Source organism: Phocoena phocoena, chromosome 9 (genome assembly GCF_963924675.1).
Source record: "Phocoena phocoena chromosome 9, mPhoPho1.1, whole genome shotgun sequence".
NCBI classification, from domain to species: domain Eukaryota; kingdom Metazoa; phylum Chordata; class Mammalia; order Artiodactyla; family Phocoenidae; genus Phocoena; species Phocoena phocoena.
The window spans coordinates 91,476,667-91,497,463 of NC_089227.1; positions in this window are offsets into that span (position 1 = coordinate 91,476,667).

Here is a 20,797-nt window from a genome sequence, read left to right on the forward strand (position 1 = left end):
CGTAGTAGGCCTGCAGAAGGCGCCTGCAGAATCGAATTGAAGCAGAGCTGGAGAGAACCACACACGTTTAGGCCCTTTTAGGGAAAGCAACGCTCTTGGGAGGTGAAGAGAGTGTCAAAGGATCAGCATTTGGCGGGGTAGAGTTCAGGGTGGGTGGCTGGGATCAGGAAAGCAACGGAGGGAGTTAACATTTGTTGAGTACCTGCTATGCGCCGGGCATCGAGCTCCGAGGACGCCCGGGGTGGGGGTGGGGGGCGTTAAAGGCCTTGGAACATGGAATTGGCAGTTTTGGATATTGCCATCCCCTTGGAATGCTTGCACCAATCAGGTTATGAAAGGTGTGAATTGGGGACACTATGGTATCGCCAGGAAGCTATAGTGGACAGTGGAAAATGTGAATCATCCACATTAACAAAAGGATGCACGTTGCTCTCCAGTCCGCTTGCCCTGCTGGGCCCAGCCTTGCAGCGTCAGCCCAACTAGGCTTCTTGCCTGGTGGTAAGATTGTTGGAGAATCAGAAATAGCCCTCCCTCAGAATATGGCTGAGGGGCTTCCCTGGTTGACTCAGTGGTTAAGAATCTGCCTGCCAATGCAGGGGACACGTGTTTGAGCCCTGGTCCGGGAAGATCCCATATGGCGTGGAGCAACTAAGTCCGTGCACCACAACTCTTTGGTGAATATCCAAAGAAAATCACTATTGTGAAGAGATATCTGTACTCCCACGCTCAGTGTAGCATTCCTCACAATAGCCAAGACTGGGAAACTACCTAAGCACTCATCAACAGGTGAATGGATAAATGTAGTACACACACACACACACACACACACACACACACACACACACACACAGAGAGAGAGGAATATTATTCAGCTATGAAAAAGAAGGGAATCCTGTCATTTGCAACAACGTGGATGGACCTTAGGGGCATTATGTTAAGTGAAATATGTCAGAGAAAGACAAATACCATATGATCTCACTTATTTATGAAATCTAAAAACATGGAGCTCAGGGGACTTCCCCAGTAGTCCAGTGGTAAAGACTCTGCCTTCCAATGCAGGGGTCACAGGTACAATCCCTGGTCAGGGAACTAAGATCCTGATCTAGAAAAATAAGACAGACACTTAGGTGAAGTAGAGAAGAGAGAAAAGGGAAGCTGGCATAGAATAAGGACTCAAACATCTGGCTAAAGGGTCTAGATTTACCTTTGTAGGCAATGGGGTATCATTAATGATTTTTGGAGATATTAGAACTAAGCACAAGAAGGATTACTCTATTAACAATATATAAGATGATTTGGAGAGAGAAACAACTACAAGTGGAGAGACCCAATTAGGATAAGATCTTAGCAGTGCATGACTGAAGTATCAAGAATCATAAGGTATTTCACCATCAAATAGACATTTTAAAAAATTGATTATATCCATTTGTGCCAGAGTATGGGGAAATAGGCACTCTCAGATTCTAGTGGTGGAGGTGTAAATTGGTATAGCCATTTGGGAGGATGATTTAGCCTTATCTATCAGAATTTAAAATCAGCTCACCATCTGGTGCAGAAAATTCCACTTCAATATATATATATATATATATATATATATTTTTTTTTTTTTTGCTTTTGCTTTTGCTTTTCTTTCCTTTCCTTCCTTCTTTCTTTTCTTTTCTTTTTAGCCAGGCTTAATTCAGACAGGTAAATTCAGCCAAATAATTCAATCAGATAAAATTTACCTTTTTTTAAAGTGTACATACAGCTTAATGGGTTTTGGCATGAGTAACTGTCACCACATTCAAGATATGGAACTTTCCTATTGCCCTAAAAAGTTCCCTTGTGCCAGCCTACAGTCTATCCCCTGCCCCTACCCCAATCCCTGGCAACCACCAATCTGATTTCTGTTTCTATAGCTTTGCCTTTCCCAGAATTTCATATAAATGGGATGACACAGTACGTAGCCTTTTGTGTCTAGTTTCCTTTACTTAGCATAATGTCTTGTGATTCATCCAAGTTGTTGCATACATCAGTAATGTGTCCCTTTCTATTGCTAACTAGTATCCCACTGAGTGGCTATAGCACCATTTGTTTATCCACTCACCAACTGATGGACATTTGGGTTGTCTTCAATTCTGTTTTGTTTTGGCTGTTATGAATACAGCTGCTATAAACATTTGCTTCCAGGTCTTTGTGTGAGCACATTTTCATTTCTCTTAAGTAAAAACCTAGGATTCGAATTGCTACGTCATGTGGCAAATGTATGTTTAACTTTATATAAAACTGCCAAACTGTCTTCCGAAGTGGATATAATATTTTACATTCTCACCAGCAACGTATGAGAGTTCTGGTTGTTCCACGTCTTTGTTAGCTCTTGGTTTTATCAGTCATTTTAATTTGAATCATTCTAGTAGCCATGCAGTGATATCTTGTTGTGGTCTATAATTTGCATTTTCCTGATAACTAATGATGTTGAGCAACATTTTATGTGCTTACTTTCCATTAATATTTCTTTCTTGAAGTGCCTGTTTGAATCTTTTACTAATTTTATAATTGCATTGTTTTCTTATTATCAAGTTGTAAGTATCTTTACACATCCTGGATATAAACTCTTTTTCAGATAAGTATTTTTGCAAATATTTTCTCCTAGTCCATAGCTTGTCTTTTTTTTTTTTTTTTTTTTTGGCCACACCGTGCAGCAGGCAGTATCTTATTTCCCCAACCAGGGATCGAACCTGTGTCCCCTGCAGTGGAAGCACACAGTCTTAACCACTGGACTGCCAGGGAAGTCCCCATAGCTTGTCTTTTTATTCTCTTTTTTTTAAAGATTTTTTAAAATTATTATTTTATTTATTTATTTTTGGCTGTGTTGGGTCTTCGCTGCTGCGTGTGGGCTTTCTCTAGTTGTGGCGAGCGGGGGTACTTTTCGTTGTGAAGCGTGGGCTTCTCACTGCGATGGCGTCTCTCTTTTTTTTTTTTTTTTTTTTTTTTTTTTTTTTTTTGCGGTACGCGGGCATCTCACTGCTGTGGCCTCTCCCGTTGCGGAGCACAGGCTCCGGAAGCGCAGGCTCAGCAGCCATGGCTCACAGGCCCAGCCACTCCGCGGCATGTAGGATCTTCCCAGACCGGGGCATGAACCCGTGTCCCCTGCATCGGCAGGCGGACTCTCAACCACTGCGCCACCAGGGAAGCCCCTATGATGGCTTCTCTTGTTGCAGAGCACGGGTTCTAGGCGCATGGGCTTCAGTAGTTGCAGCATGCAGGCTCAGTAGTTGTGGTGCACGGGCTTACTTGCTTCGCGGCATGTGGGATCCTCCCGGACCAGGGCTCCAACCCATATCCCCTGCATTGGCAGGCAGATTCTCAACCACTGCGCCACCAGGGAAGCCTGTCTGTTTATTCTCTTAACAGTATCTTTTGAAAAGCATAAGTTTTTAACTTTGATGGAGTCCAATTTGTAATTTTTTTTTGGCTTATGCTTTTTATGTCCTATCTAAGTAAATTTTTATCTAACCCGAGGTCACAAATATTTTCTCCTATGTTTCCTTCTAGAAATGTAATGTTTTAGCTCTACAACTCATCTGAGTCAACTTTTATATATTTTGCTAGATAAAGTTTGAAGTTAACTTTTTGCATAAGGTGTCCAGTTATTATAGCACTATTTGTTGAAAAGACTATCATTTCTCCATTGAATCAATTTTATACTTTTTCAAAATTTATTACAATGTACATGTGGGTCTATTTTTGGACTTTCTATTCTGTTCCCTGTAAGATCTATCTATCACATGAGGGAGGGGAGAAAGCAAGATTACAGTATAGTGTAATTCCATTCATGAAAAAATCCACTTTCCCACTGGGAAAAGAAATAGAATTCGGAGAGGGGTTGAGGAGTAAATATTTGAAGAGAAATGTTCACTTTCATGGAGAGGAACATTCATTTGTTACTCTAGATCTGAATGCATCTGACTATAATAATATTACATCATTTGCATTTTTAACACAAGCATACTGCTTTTGTATTTAAACTTTTTTTAACTAAGAACTTTGTGAGTTTGAGGGGAAATCAGAAAATGGATGAGACACATTCTGGATGTTAAATCAGCTCATGAAATATGAGGAGAGAAAAGAATAAAAGATGATTCAGAGGTTTTGAGGCCATATGTGCAAGGGTAGATCAAAGGAAGCCAGTGGAGAGGCTGGGGTGGAGGACGAAAAAGGTTGGGTGTTGAATGCGCTGCGGGGAGCTGGGCCAGCACCCAGGGAGTGATGTTAGCACGAGTGGTGGGTGGTGCAGGTGAGCCTCGGGCTTGGGAGATAAGGCAGGTAGGGCTAAAAGTACAGATATGGAAATCATTTGCAGAGAATTATTAGCTAAAGATGTGACCGTGAATGACTATGCCTGGGAAGAGAGGAAAGCAGAGAAGAGGGCTGAAGACAGGCCCTTGAGAAAGAACTTCATGCTGAAAAAACGGAAGAGGAGGCAATGAAAAAGACAGGGAAAGACTCTGAGAGAAAGCTGAGGAGAACGACTGAAATGTGATGTCACCAAGGGCCTAGAGGGCCGTTTCAGAAGGCCATGGTCAATGTCAGGGACAATAGGACTGAGAAGATCTCTTTGGACTCTATGACATGGTCATTAAAAAGAAATTTTCTGTTGAAATGGGGATGGAGAAGGGTAATAACAAGAGTAAAAGAATGAGCTGGTTGGGAGATAATGGAGGCTACAGAGAAAGGTATCTGGCAGGGTTGAGATGTTTTAGGATAGATAAGCCTGAACATCCCCGTAGGTACAACAGAAGGTGTCTGAAGACAGCGAGAGAATAAAATGCAAGGGAGGGGCTTCCCTGGTGGCGCCGTGGTTAAAAATCCGCCTGCCAATGCAGGGGACACGGGTTCGAGCCCCGGTCAGGGAAGATCCCACATGCCGCGGAGCAACTAAGCACGCGCACCACAACTCCTGAGCCTGCGCTCTAGAGCCCGTGAACTACAACTACTGAAGCCCGTGCGCCTAGAGCCCGTGCTCCGCAACAAGAGAAGCCACCGCAGTGAGAAGCCTGCGCACCACAACGAAGAGTAGCCCCGGCTCGCCGCACCTAGAGAAAGCCTGCGCGCAGCAACGAAGACCCAACACAGCCAAAAATAAATAAGTAAATAAATAAATAAAATCTATTTTAAAAAATGCAAGGGAAAGATAATTGACAGACTAAATTCTCAGAGGTCAGAGGAGATGGAATTAAGAGAAACATGTAATTCTTTTGGAAATGCAGAGCCAGCAACCCACGGCCCAGTATCAGGAGAGTGGCTTGATGCAATTAATTACATTACAGTAACAAGAGGCAACGTTATGCTTCTGTTACAATAACTGTGAGGAAACATAGGATGTGTTTGGGTTATAATGTTAAACGGAGAAAAACTAAATATAAAATGGTTTATGAATTGACAAAGCGATGAGTATGACTTGAAAGGAATTGTATAAAACTTAAAATTGCTGTATTAAGATGATGAGATTATGAGCATTCTGTCCTTTGATGTTGTTATATTTGTGCTTTCAATAAAAAAGTCTTCCTCGGGCTTCCCTGGTGGCGCAGTGGTTGAGAGTCCGCCTGCCGATGGAGGGGACACGGGTTCGTGCCCCGGTCCGGGAAGATCCCACATGCCGCGGAGTGGCTGGGCCCGTGAGCCATGGCCGCTGGGCCTGCGCGTCCGGAGCCTGTGCTCCACAGCGGGAGAGGCCACAACAGTGAGAGGCCCGCGTACCACAAAAAAAAAAAAAAAAAAAAAAAGGGAATCCAATGGAAAAAGAGAGATCCACAAAGTGCCCATGACCGAAGATACAAGGTTTAAAACTAAGATCCTTGTCTTGGATGGATTGGACTGGAGACGTCTGTCCCTCTTGCACAGTCTGGTGGCCTTAATGGCAAGTAAGAATGTTCCTGAAGCAGGTTTCCAGGCCTCACCTCTCTGTTGCATTTTCCCTTACCTCCTTCCCCCAATCCCCTCCCCGCCACACACACAAACTGTCACAGATCAACTGGCTCAATCCTCTGCCCACACCCTCCATGGCCATTTCCTAACATAGCCCCAAACCCACAGGCAGCTCCCCTAAGACGTGCCAAAAATCCACAGGAGAATCGTGGCAGCAGTGGGTGAAAGAATCACCCTCCTTCTCTGGCATTTTACTAACTGCAACTCACATCTGACTGGGTTCTAAAACTCATGGACTCTGGCTCAAGTTCAGAAGGAGAATAATGATGATACCCTAGCTCAGTTCCTCGTTCTTCCCTCTGGTCATGAGTGCGGATCAATTACATGCATAAGGAAAGCCAAACCCACTCTATGGATATGTCTTAATTTCCCTGCTTTTCTGGAAAACTCTTTCCTCACTCAAATCCCTAGAGGGATACCCTTCCTAGGAGAGATCTCTGCTCTTGAGCCCCTGTAGTTGTGTCCATCACTTCTCCACTCATCCGTCCCTGATCTCCCCAACCTGGGTGTGTTGCCCTTCCTCTGTGCACAGCCCCTGGGATACCTCGGTCACTGCACTGTCCATGTGGAGTAAATCTTCATATGTTTGTAAGTTCTTCAACGGCAGAGACTTTCTTGTTTTCACCCCTTCATTCCTGGGTGTCTAGTGCAATGCTTGGCAGGTTGTGGGGCTCAATGAATACTTGGAGGTACAAGAACCAAGTTCAAAGCCAGTCTCTTTCCTCACCTCACCCATCCCTGCCCCCATCAACAATTAAGCTAATTAATTAATTAGGGGAGCATGAGTTTGTCCATAGTCCTTTGGTACCAGAGCCAGAAGAATGTACCATGGCATCTACTTATCCATCCTTACACTGACAGAGTAACTTCTCAGACTTCAAAGTATGTCAAGAAATGCTGATTCCTGTGCTATACAGTATGAACTAGCAACAAGAGATTGCTTAAAGGGACTTCCCTTGTGGTCCAGTGGTTAAGAATCCACCTTCCAATGCTAGTCAGGGAACTAGGATCCTACATGCCGTGGGGCAACTAAGCCTGCAACGCACCTACTGAGCCCGCGCACTCTGAAGACCGCACGCCACACTAGAGAGAAGCCTGCGTGCTGCAACGAAGAGCCCAAGACCCACAGTGAAAGATCCCGCGTGCTGCAACTAAAACCTGACACAGCCAAAAATAAATAAATAAAAGAGATTGTTCAAAAGATGTAAAAGGGGGCTTCCCTGGTGGCGCAGTGGTTAAGAATCCGCCTGCCAATGCAGGGGACATGGGTTCGAGCCCCAGTCTGGGAAGATCCCACATGCCGCGGAGCAACTAAGCCCGTGCGCCACAACTACTGAGACTGAGCTCCTAGAGCCCGTGAGCCACAACTACTGAGCCCGCGCGCCTAGAGCCCATGCTCCGCAACAAGAGAAGCCCGCGCACCTCAATGAAGACCCAACGCAGCCAAAAATAAATTTATTTTAGAAAAAACATAAAAGGTCATCACTTCAGACATGACATTAGCTCAGCCTCGTGCAGAGTTTGTTAAGCTATAGTAATTGGCATCAGCAAAAGTTTATTAAATTTAGTGAATAAACTTAAAAGCTCTTCACGGAAAAAGAGAAAGAACCAATCTCTGCTCTTTAGGAAATAACAATCTCCAAAGAATAAAATATGCTTACAAAATTTGAATTTTATAGGCTCTGGATGAAAATTGTGAGAAGCCGGATGATAAAATTACCTGCCCACAAACAGCTCTGTGTGGAGCTCATTCACCATTTAAAAGAGCAAATTAAGACATTTCTGGATCAGCGCTGTCCAGAAGAACTTTATGCAATGATGGAACTGTTCTGTTAATCTGTGCCGTCCAGTGAAGTAGCTGCTGGACACAAATAGCTATGAGGACTCGAAGTGTGGCCAGTGTGACTGAGGAGCTGAATTTTTAATGTTGTTTAAGTTTAATGAATTTAAGGTTGAATATCCACATGTGGCTAGCGGCCACCATATTGGACCGCACAGCTTGACCATGAAATAAAAGTACAATGACTGCCGTGTGGTAAACTAAGTATACAGAAACTGCCAGTGTAGAACTCGCTATTCCGATTCAATAATAAATCCTGGACTTGGTCTATGATGGCCATTTGATATCTATGGCAAACACCACTTTCTGTACCTGAGTTTCCTCATCTGCAAAATGGGAATAATTATAATAGTAACTACGTCATACCACCCTCAGTACTATGTCCCTCTAAACTTCTGAGAATCAACTTGAAATCCAGGTTTGGGTGTGAGGGGCGGTCTGCCTGAGACTCAGGCCAGAGCGGAACTCAGGCGCCATCACCCGTGACCACATTAGATGTTGGAGTGAGTCCCATGTGCAGGACGGATTAGCCATCAGGTGAATAAAAAATAAAAGACATCTGCAGATGAAACATCTGTAGTGAAAACAAACACTTCATTAATATAAAAACAAAACTTCAGGGCTTCCCTGGTGGCGCAGTGGTTGAGAGTCCGCCTGCCGATGCAGGGGACACGGGTTCGTGCCCCGGTCCGGGAAGATCCCACGTGCCGCGGAGCGCCTGGGCCCGTGGGCCATGACCGCTGAGCCTGCGCATCCGGAGCCTGTGCTCCGCAACGGGAGAGGCCACAACAGTGAGAGGCCCGCGTACCACAACAAACAAACAAACAAACAAAAACAAAAACGAAAAAAACAAAACTTCAAAAGCTCCCCATCACTCTTCAAATAAATCCAGCTGCTCAGCATGACCTGCAAATGTTCACAGACTCCTGCAGGGACATCCAGCCGCTGGGACCATCCTTCCAGGCATCGTCCCAGGGCCTCTTAATGGGCTCTCCCACTGGCCCTGGCCCTTCACCCACCCTTCATCTGATGGGTTCCTCCTCAGCCCAGTCTTCCCTGACTGCCCTGCCCCCACCTAAGTAAGCGATTCCTGTTAGTCTCTTCTTCCTTAGCATTTACTATTTGAAACTGTGTATTTAATTTTGTGTTTGGTTTCATGTCTTTGTTTGCCATTAAATCATAAATCTCCATGAGGACAGAGATCATTACTTCTTGTTTAGAGAGGGGTATTTACACAATGGTTAATTGCTCAGACTCTTAGGCTAGGACTATCTGTATTTTGTGTCACAGCCCCATCACTTATTAGCTATGATGCATCAGCCTCTCTGTGCCTTAGTGTCCTCGTCTATGAAATGGAACAGTTGTAATAGTAACTGCCTCATGGGGTTGTATGAGGATTAAACAAGTTGGTATATCTAAAGTGCTTAGGAAAAAAGCTAGCATATAGCAAGCTCTACTTTAGCCATTATTATCCTTTGCCATTAATTGGTCAATGCCTGGTACAGTGCCTGACACACAGTATGTTCCCAATAAATATTTACTGAATTAATGACTGAATTTCCATCAGGCTACTGGACAAATGTTCTGATCTTTTTTTTTTCTAACCACTTTTGCCATCTTAAAGCAATGACAGTAATCCCTAAAAGTATTCTAAATAATTATGACAGTGACCAGTTAATTTATAGTTAGTGTGATGTTGACCTTTTTTTAAATTGAAGTATAGTTGATGTACACGTTAACTTGTTTTTAAAGATATAGATGCCAAGTTAATAAAGTATCTACCTGCTTCTAGCTTCTGAGAGTCTGTTAAATATTATACAATGCCTGTGCAGTGTCTATAATCTTCTGATGTTCACCATTCATTCTGTTGTTGACATGAAGTAATATATTCAGAGTTTTCTTTGTGATCTGTTCATCTTGTAAGCTTGGAGATAAGTTCGTCTTAGCCACAGTGTGGCTGACAACACAGGGTTTAGGTAAAGACAGGGTTTAAGACTTTGAATACTGTTTTATCATTTAATAGCCATGTAACTTTGGTCATGACTTTTCTGAGCCTTGGTTTTCCCGCCTAAAAATGGAAATGTTAATACCTACTTCATAGTGTTGTATGAAAAAGTTAGATAAGCAGGTAAGTCACTCAGTATTATAATTGGCATCTAATTATATACAATAATTATTATTGCTCAATTCTTTGTTGGAATTTCATTTAAGAATTTTGTAACCATGTTCAAAAATGAAATTGGCTTCTAATAGAATTTTTAAGGATTTTTCCTTGTCAGTGTTAAGGACAACACGTATTTGACTCACAGAATTAATTTGGGATTATGCCGTATTTCTCATTTTTCTAAAAAGGAGCTTTAATTTTTTTTTATTACACATTGTAGAAAAAGCAGAATAGGGGTTTCCCTGGTGGCGCAGTGGTTGAGAGTCCTCCTGCCGATGCAGGCGACACGGGTTCGTGACCCAGTCCGGGAAGATCCCACATGCCGCGGAGCGGCTGGGCCCGTGAGCCATGGCCGCTGAGCCTGCGCGTCCAGAGCCCGTGCTCCACAACGGGAGAGGCCACAACAGTGAGAGGCCCGCGTACCGCAAAAAAAAAAAAAAAAGCAGAATATACCAAGAAGCAAAGTTATGAATATTAAAATTACCTGTGATCTCACCACTCCAAAAGAAGCACTGTTAACATTAGACCACATGCTCTTCCAGACACTTCAAATGCATAAATGCGCTCACACACACACACACACACACACACACAGAATACTGATATAAAATTGGGACCAGACTGTACATCAAATTTTGTTTCATTCAACAATATATTATGAGCATATTTTTTCACCTTAGTAAATACTTCCAGGACATCATTTTTAATGGTGGCGCTGTATTCCCATATATGAACCTATCCTAAGTTGTTCAGCAAATTCCCTAATGCTGGACACATAGGTGGCTTCCAATATTTTACCACCATAAGCAGTGCTGCATCAGACATTGTGCTAGATATTTTATTAGCCCATGTTCATCCTCTACCCGTCTCCACCATGCTATTTGCTTCAGGAAGCTGACCTTTGCAAGACTGCATCGTTGACCTTCCTCCCTCTCCTGTGGGTTTGATCAATGGGAGGCACCAACAAGAAATCAGACAGCGGCAGAAGAGGGACACAAGCGTATTTATTTCCCCAGGTCCTCCCTGAAGGGTTACTAGTTGGTGGTGTCCATGAACATAAGAACTTGAATTCATCTGGTGGGAGGTTCTGTCCTACAGCTACTCTCCCTGGGCTCCTGTAACAGTCCCTCCCTTTGCACCTTCAAGCGTAGGGTGGCGTCCCCATCACTGCTCGCCCAAGTACTCCACCGACCCTTGTAGGCTTCCCTGAATCTGACTCATGTCTTTGGAAATAGTCCTTCGTTACATTCTCCCCACTTATCCAGTTTAAGTGTGCCATCTGTTTCTTGCTAGGACCCTAACAAATATAAACAATTTTGTAAGTAAATCGCTCTACATATTTTTATTATCATCACATGATAAATTTCTGAAACTGGAATTACTCGATCAAAGAGATGTATATTTTTAAGATCTTTTACGGTCTTGCCAACTTGTCTTCAACAGACTCTCCCTCCAGCAGTGCCTGAGAATGTCAGCCTTCAGACCACTTGTCCAGCTGGGTATTATAATTTCTTTTCGTCTTTCGTTGTGTTCATAAACACTGCTATAATATGGAGTCATATCTTCAAAAGTGTGTGTTAGGGGGAGATTACCTATTAATCATTTTAGTCTATTTACTTTGGCTGTTCTTGAATAATTTTTGTGTTTTCCTCTGCTATACCTATTATAAATTGACATGCTAGCCCACACTTGGTCTTTAAGAATTCATTAAAATGTACCTGATTTCATCTTACCCATTTGCGTAAGGGCCGCCGCTACCCCTATGCTCTGTCAAAGATGAAATCGTTTTGGGGTCACATCTCTCTTTGCAGAATCTTGCCACTCTTTGGACTTCAGTGAAGTTGGTTGACTTGTGACCACAGTTCTCCTGGGCTCAAGAAAAGTTATGATTTTGTAGGTTACCTAGCTTTTTCTTGGGACTTCCTACATCATGAGGTGAAGTACAGCTCCCCATTTAATTTTTTGAAACTTTAATGAAATCTTAAGGATCTTTTTATAAAAGCAAAACATCAAACTATCCAATACCCACATTCAATGTGCTAACAGAAAGAACTGATATCCTGCTTCTCACGTGCTAAATGGAAAACTACTTATACAAATGTCGAGGAGTATGAATTGCTTAATAACGAAAAATGTTCCCCAGCTGCCATGAGCACTTGCAGCAATGTTGAAGTTATATAATTTGTGAGTATCTCCAGAACTACTGATTAGAACACAGAGAGGAGGGGAAATGGACACTGGAAACTACTGGGAAAAAGCTATTTCGTTTTGTAAGATTCTATTGTATCCACGCTATCTGAAAGGCAGGACTTGATAAGTTCATTTGTTTTTGCCTACCTGCAGGTTTACATCAGTGAAATCCTCTGCAAAGTCTAAAACCACGTTTCCAATGTTGGCAGAGCTTTCAGAAGCAATCACCTTTTGTGTTGAGGACATAGTATAAGTGATGTGGAGAAGCATTTCCCTGGCGCCTAAATGGTGTAAATCATGAGCAGAGAGAAGCTTCTAGAGCCCCAGGCAGAGCCCTCTTGCCCAGGTCTAAGGGCAGTATTGATCTTACTCATCTATGTTTTGATAATTAAATGAGTAAAAGGACTTAGAACTGTACTCGTCACACAGGTAAGGTACAATGAATGGAAGCTGTTATAATTATCACTATTTCTCAACATTGATGAGACATATTAGCTTTATGTATCTTAAGGATACTGATTTAAGTCCCTGTGGCCTTTTATTTATTTATTTTAAATTAATTAATTTATTTTTATATTTGGCTGCGTTGGGTCTTTGTTGCTGCGCGCAGGCTTTCCTCTAGTTGCGGCGAGTGGGGGTTACTCTTCGTTGTGGTGTGCAGGCTTCTCATTGGGTGGCTTCTCTTGTTGCAGAGCACGGGCTCTAAGTGCGTGGGCTTCAGTTTTTGTGGGCCTCGGGCTCAGTAGTTGTGGCTCGCGGGCTCTAGAGTGAGGGCTCAGTAGTTGTGGCACACGGGCTTAGTTGCTCTGCAGCATGTGGAATCTTCCTCGACCAGGGCTCGAACCCGATCCCCTGCATTGGCAGGCGGATTCTTAACAACTGTGCCACCAGGGAAGCCCTATGGCCTTTTATTTAGATTCCAAGTTCCAAAATAATCCTATTTGGTATTTCGTTAAATGTTATCTATCCCTTCTTGGTTGCCCAAAACATTCTTTATTATTAAAGTTCAACAATTTAAAATATTTATTTAGATTTTTTGTTTTAAATGATAATATTTGACAGGACACTGGGAAGACTTTTGAACTTCAGGCTCGGCTTATTTTTGTTTCCAATTCTAGGAAATGCTCCTCATTACAACCCTGATTAAGCTGCTAGTCTAGTGCTTCCTCAGAAATTCTTTTTAATCTACAGTTCTTGACACAAACATACAATGGAATATTACTCAGCCATAAAAAGGAACGAAATTGAGTTATTTGTAGTGAGATGGATGGACCTAGAGTCTGTCAAACAGAGTGAAGTAAGTCAGAAAGAGAAAAACAAATACTGTACGCTAACACACATATATGGAATCCAAAAAAAAAAAAAAAAAAAAGGTCATGAAGAACCTAGGGGCAAGACAGGAATAAGGACGCAGACCTACTAGAAAATGGACTTGAGGACATGGGGAGGGGGAAGGGTAAGCTGGGACAAAGAGAGAGGGGTAGTGTATATATGGACATATATACACTACCAAATGTAAAATAGATATAGCTAGTGGGAAGCAGTCACATAGCACAGGGAGATCAGCTCGGTGCTTTGTGACCAGCTAGAAGGGTGGGATAGGGAGGGTGGGAGGGAGGGAGACGCAAGAGGGAAGAGGATATATGTATATGTATAACTGATTCACTTCGTTATAAAGCAGAAACTAACACACCATTGTAAAGCAATTATACTCCAATAAAAAAGTTAAAAAAAAAAATCTACAATTGTATTGCTGTGTCCTAATGCTTAGGTCAATAATTGTGCTGGTCATACTATAACTCTCTTACTCAGTCCTTCCGTGTCTTGAATTTGATTTTTCAATTAATCTTTGGCATTACTGATTGGCTATAGTATAGACTTAACTATATAGTTATATACTTTTACTAAGCATAAAACATTTAAGTATTATCTTAATTTTTATAGCACTTACAAATACATTAAAGTAGTTTTATCCTAACCTATTTTTCCTCTAATCTCCTCTAGAGATCCCAAGCAGATCTAACATTCTGCTTGAAATTTGTATTTCTACAGTTGGTTTTGGCTTTGTTCTTTTTGTACTATTACGTTTTTTTTAATTGGTCTCAGGCTATTTTCTCCCATTCCTCTTTCTGTGAGTATTTTTCTACTGATTTTTGATGCTGAAACTTTTGTTTCAGATGCTTTCATTTGTATTTTAGAGGATTTTGTCAGTTCCAGTAGTTACTACAAAAAAGTGTGTTTGCACTTTATAGGTCATCCTTTATACCTTAGAAACAAGCTCAAAAAATGTGAATTTACATTTAGGGCATCAACCATGTTAGAAACCTTCAATTCACATGAATAACCTTTGATATTAAAAAAACAAATATAGAATCATTAATGTATTGTTCTTCTTAATGACATAATTATATCAGTATCTTTATCTATAAAGTATTTTAATTAATGAAATATGAACCAAGAAGCAAAGTTTAGCAGTTAGCCTCATTTTAATGAGGCAAATGTTATGGAAAATGTTTTCAGCTCTTTTCCATTTAAGAACAGTCTTAGTTTACTCAATAAGGTAGCAAATGAGAACTGGCTCCTTGTGCCACCTACTTACTCAGGTTTCTTTCCCTGAGAACTTCTACCAGTAATTGGTCAATATCAGATTGGTCTTTATTGAACTGTGCAAGGAAAATCACTGGGATAAATCTCCGTGTCCTATTTGTGAACATCTAGTTCATCATGCTCAGTAGACAGTGACTGCCAGCATTGTTAGAAATTTGTTGGTTTTTTTTTAAATTTCACATTATTAAAAAATGTTGTTGTGTTTATCAAAGTAATACTTGTAATTAATTTTTTAAATCATATAGATCATAAAGAAATTGAATCCATAATTAATAACCTTCCAAAACAGAAAGCAACAGGCTGAGATGGGTTCATGGGTGATTCCTACAAAACATTTAAGAAAGAAATTATACCAATTCTCTACAATCTCTTTCAGAGAACAGTAGCAGAGGGAATAATCCCTAACTCATTCTATGAGGCTGACATTACCCTAATACCAAAACCAGATAAAGACATAATAAGAAAACTACAGACCAATTTCTCTCATGAACATATGTACAAAACTCCTCAATAAAATATGAACAAATCGAATCCAAAAAAGTCTGAAAAGAATTATACACCATGACCAAGTAGGATTTATCACAGATATGCAAGGCTGGGTCAACATCTGAAAATCAATCAGCATAATCCATCACATTGACCAACTGAAAAAGAAAAATCACATGATTATATCAATAGATGCAGAAGAAGCATTTGACAAGATCCAACACTTATTAGTGATAAAAACTCTCAGTAAACTAGAAGTAGAGGGGAACTTTCTCAGCTTGATAAGGACTATCTACAAAAAAACTACAACTAATATCAGACTTAATGGTGAGAAACTCAAAGCTTTAAGACAACGATGTTGTCCCCTCTCAGCCCTTTTCAACGTGGAGCTGAAGTCCTTGCTAATGCAACAAGACAAGAAAAGGGTGGTACAGCCACTTTGGAAGACAGTTTTGTGGTTTCTTATAAAACTAAACATTCTCTTACCATATGATCTAGCAATCATACTCCTCGGTATTTACCCAAAGAACTTGAAAATTTATGTCCACACAAAAACCTCCACATGGATATTTATAGCAGTTTCATTCATAACTGCCAAAACTTGGAAGCAACCAAGATGTCCTTCAGTAGGTGAATGGATAAACTGTGGTACATCCAGACAATGAAATACCATTCAGCACCAAAAACAAATGAGCCCCCAAAGACATGGAGGAACCTAAATGCATATTACTAAGTGAAAGAAGCCAATCTAAAAAGACTACAGGGGCTTCCCTGGTGGCGCAGTGGTTGAGAGTCCGCCTGCAGGGGCGGGGGAGAGTCCGATGCAGAGCACACGGGTTTGTGCCCCGGTCCGGGAGGATCCCGCATGCCGCGCAGTGGCTGGGCCCGTGAGCCATGGCCGCTGGGCCTGCGCGTCCGGAGCCTGTGCTCCGCAGCGGGAGAGGCCACAACCGTGAGAGGCCCGCGTACCGCAAAAAAAAAAAAAAGACTACATACTGTGTAATTCCAACTATATGACATTCTGGAAAAGGCAAAAGTATGGAGACAATAAAAAGATCAGTGTTTGCCGGGCGGGGGAGGGGAGATGATAGGCAGAGCACAGAGACTTTTTAAGGTAGTAAAAATACTCTGTATATTACAATAATGGATATATGTCATTATATTTTTATCCAAACCCATAGTATATACAACACTAAGAGTGAACCCTAAGGTAAACTATGGATTTTGGGTGATAATGATGTGTAGGTGCATCCTGGGACTTCCCTGGTGGTGCAGTGGTTAAGAACCTGCCTGCCAATGCAGGAGACACGGGTTTGAGCCCTGGTCCAGGAAGATCCCACATGCTGCGGAGCAACTAAGCCCGTGTGCCACACCTACTGAGCCTGCGCTCTAGAGTCCACGCGCCGCAACTACTGAGCCCGTGTGCTACAACTAGAGCCTGTGCTCCACAACAAGAGAAGCCACCACAATAAGAAGCCTGTGCATGACAACGAAGAGTAACCCCCACTCACCACAACTAGAGAAAGCTTCCGTGCAGCAACAAAGACCCAATGCACCCAAAAATAATGAATAAATGGATTTGCCTTAAAAAAATAATAAAATTTTTTAATTTTAAAAAATAAACATCTAAAAAAAACAAAGTAGGTGCATCCTTGCTAAAAAATACACCATTCTGGTGAGTGATCTTGATAATGGGAGAGGCTATGCATGTGTGGGAGCAGAGGGTATATGAGAAACCTCTGCACCTGCCTCTTAATTTTGTTATAAACCTAAAACTACTCTAAAAAACTCAAGTGTGGGACTTCCCTGGTGGCACAGTGGTTAAGACTCCGCACTCCCAATGCAGGGGGCCCGGGTTCAATCCCTGGTCAGGGAACTAGATCCCACATGTATGCTGCAACTAAGAGTTCGCATGCCACAACTATGAAGGCTGCACGCTGCAACTAAGAAGCTGGCAAGCCGCAACTAAGCAGCCCGCCTGTCAAAATTAAGATCCAGCGCAACCAAATAAAAAAAAAAAATCAAGTGTACTAAAATGTAGCAAATAATAAATGCCCCACCATAGGACTATGATTAATAAATGATACATTAAAAACTATAATGCAGCTATCAAATATAATTGTGAATGCTTTCAATTATGTGGGTAAATGCTTACAAAACAATATCAATCCAGAAGAGCATAATATGAAATTGTATTTATAGTATACTCTCAATATTTAAGAATATGTGCATGGAAAAAGACTGAAAGAAATATCCTACATTATTAACAGTGATTGTCTCTACACAGTCATATTATGGGCGATTATATGACTTCCTTCTTAATACTTAATTCCTGTATTCTCCAAAACTTCTACAATATTATTGTATTTCCCCCCCCAAAAAATTCTTTTGGAAAAATATTCCTAAATAATAAGAGTAATTCACGGATACATAATACATTATTTTAAAACTAATAATGAATGTGAGGGGATGGATGTGCTAACTAACCTTATTGTGGTAAACACTTTGCAATATATAGGTGCATACAGATGTATCAAATCATCACCTTGTACACCTTAAACTTACACAATGTTATATGTCAGTTACATCTCAATAAAGCTGGAAAGAAAATTTAATAGAAATTATAATACGGCTTCCCTGGTGAAGCAGTGGTTGAGAGTCCGCCTGCTGATTCTGGGGACACGGGTTTGTGCCCCCGTCCAGGAAGATCCCACATGCCACAGAGCGGCTAGGCCCGTAAGCCATGGCCGCTGAGCCTGCGCGTCCGGAACCTGTGCTCCGCAACGGGAGAGGCCACAACAGTGAGAGGCCCGCGTACCACAAAAAAAAAAAAAATTATAATAACATTACAAATCAATTTACAAAAACTCAAAACAGTACCTAGAATAAAATTTATATTTTGAGAATATAGCAATAAAAAGGAAATTACTACATACACACATAACATATAAATGAAATTTATTTATGAATGTTTAGATGCATACACTTGAAAGTTACCAAATAGGATAAAAAATACATTAAAAGAATATATGGCATTATCAAGTGGAGCTTACTCAAGAATTTAAGGATGTTTTAGTATCATGAAAACCATGAATATAATCATATTAGGTAACTTAAATGATTAACATTATATGATTATATCAAAAGATACCAATTCCTACCAAAAGCTTCTAATAAACAAGAATAAAGGATGTTATTTCCCTTATTATAATAGAGAATATTTGTTTAAAACCAATAATTAACTTCATATTAAATGAGGAAATATCCAAAAATATCTTATTACAATTTTATTTAACAAAAAGATATAATAGAAATACATAAGACAAATATTTTTGCAGCTACAATTTTATATTTAAAAAAAAAACCAAACAAGCCATCTAATACTGTTAGAACAAAGACAACTCACCTAAAGACAAATATTTTGAAAATCAATAGCATTCTGAAGATAGAGATTCCCATACTTAGTAGCAATACAGATATATTTAGACAAGAAAGAATTTATGCAATAAGGGATATTCATGACCTAGACAAAAACATGAACAAATTATAATGAAAGAAATCAAGAAATACGTCCATAATGAAGACTTAATTCCTTGATGGAAAGAATTAGTATCATAAACATAAGTCATAAAGAATTAATTTTAGACCTAGACAATTCAAACCGAAGCATCAAAATGATGTTTACCTTATATAACACATTCCTTAGGGAAAAAAAGATCCTTTGAACACTAAAAATATGTGAGGAGAAAGAGAATCAACGAGAGCAATAGGATACTGAATCAACAGATTCAAACGCAGAGTTTAATTCATTATACGGCAAAAAATATTTAACTACCAAGTGTTATAATTACCAAAAAAATAAATAATGTTTTTGCTCAAAGCCGGGGAATAAAAGCATTGCAATGCAATGTACGAAATGCTAGAGCTTTGAGAACACTAGGAGAGCTGCCTGTCTTGGGGTCAGGAAAGGCTAACCTGACATTTTAAATAATCTAATTTTGCCTGGTTTTGAGGCAGGAGGAGGGAAGGAGTGGCACTTATAGGGAGCATCATTTACAAATAGAGAGTCACAAGATAAAACGGCACATCCCAAAAACTGCAAGTAGGTCAATACACGCAATATTGGGCTGCATTTCAAGAACTCAATTAAAAGTCAATATTTTAAAATCAGAAAATTTATCATAAAAATTTCTGGGTTTGTGGCTGCTTTTGACAAATTGGATGATACGTCAAATTGGGCCCCGCATTCCCATGTGGAAGCAAGAGGCAGTTGTCCCTTTTAGATGGGACAGTTTGCCACAGCACTTCCTCTCTTCCCCAATTCCTCTCACATCCACCTCACTTTATCCATTTATCTTAACTTTCTAGTCCCTGTAGGGATTTGAGTTTTATGACTTCTATCCTCCGTGATGGGGACCAATGAAGGTTATGGCAGAAAAAAGCAGTACGATTAGGTCTGCATTTCAAAAGGTCAACCAGGCAGTAGGGGGAGAGAAGGGTGGTAAGGAGATCAATGGCATCCACAAAAGCCTATTATATTAAAAATTACAATGGGGGTACCATCCTTGAAGTGCAACAGGGGTCCATCTCGCACTTCCTACAAAAAACTCTCCCAAGACAGACTTGAAAACCACTGAGTTATGAATCTGTAAATTAAATGCAAGAGGTGATGAGGGTTTAGAAAAAGGCAGTGTGTTGGGGATGGAAAGAAAGGGGTAGAGAGGATAAAAATTTGCAAGATTTTTAAAGTGGAAAATTCTGCAACATGGGGTAACCAATCTGACACAGGGAATAAGAAGAAAGGAAAAGTATAGGACAATTTGCAGGTTTTTGGCTTAAGTCATTTGGTGCTGACACTCCAAAATAAAGAACAAAAGGAGGAACAAGTCTGGAGGAAAGTCAGTCATTCAATTTAGGGTATTTGGAATTTGTGAAGCCTACAGATGTGCAGCTTCATCTCATAAGCCCTGATAAATTGTCAAAGAAATTCTAATCTGATAACTCTCTAACAGCTGAACCATCAAATTAAAATAAGAGACAGGTATGATTACATAAAATGTTTTTATAGGATGAATACCAATGGAACTAAGATTAAAATGGAATATTATAGAATTGAATAAAATATTGCAACAAAGATTACAAAGGGTCAATAACTTCATATATAAAGGCATAATTATAAGATATATAAAAAGAGGGGCTTCCCTGGTGGCACAATGGTTGAGAGTCCGCTTGCTGATGCAGGGAACACGGGTTCGTGCCCCGGTGGTCCGGGAAGATCCCACATGCCGCAGAGCGGCTGGGCCCATAACCCATGGCCACTGAGCCTGCGCGTCCGGAGCCTGTGCTCCGCAACAGGAGAGGCCACAGTAGTGAGAGGTCCGCGAACCGCCAAAAAAAAAAAAAAAAATATATATATATATATATATATATATATATAAAAAACACAATAATGTAAAAATCTACTAAGTCTTTTAATGTAAAGAATATGCATTTATACACTATACTGTTTCCATTAAGGATTTAACATGGCTTACAAAAGAAAT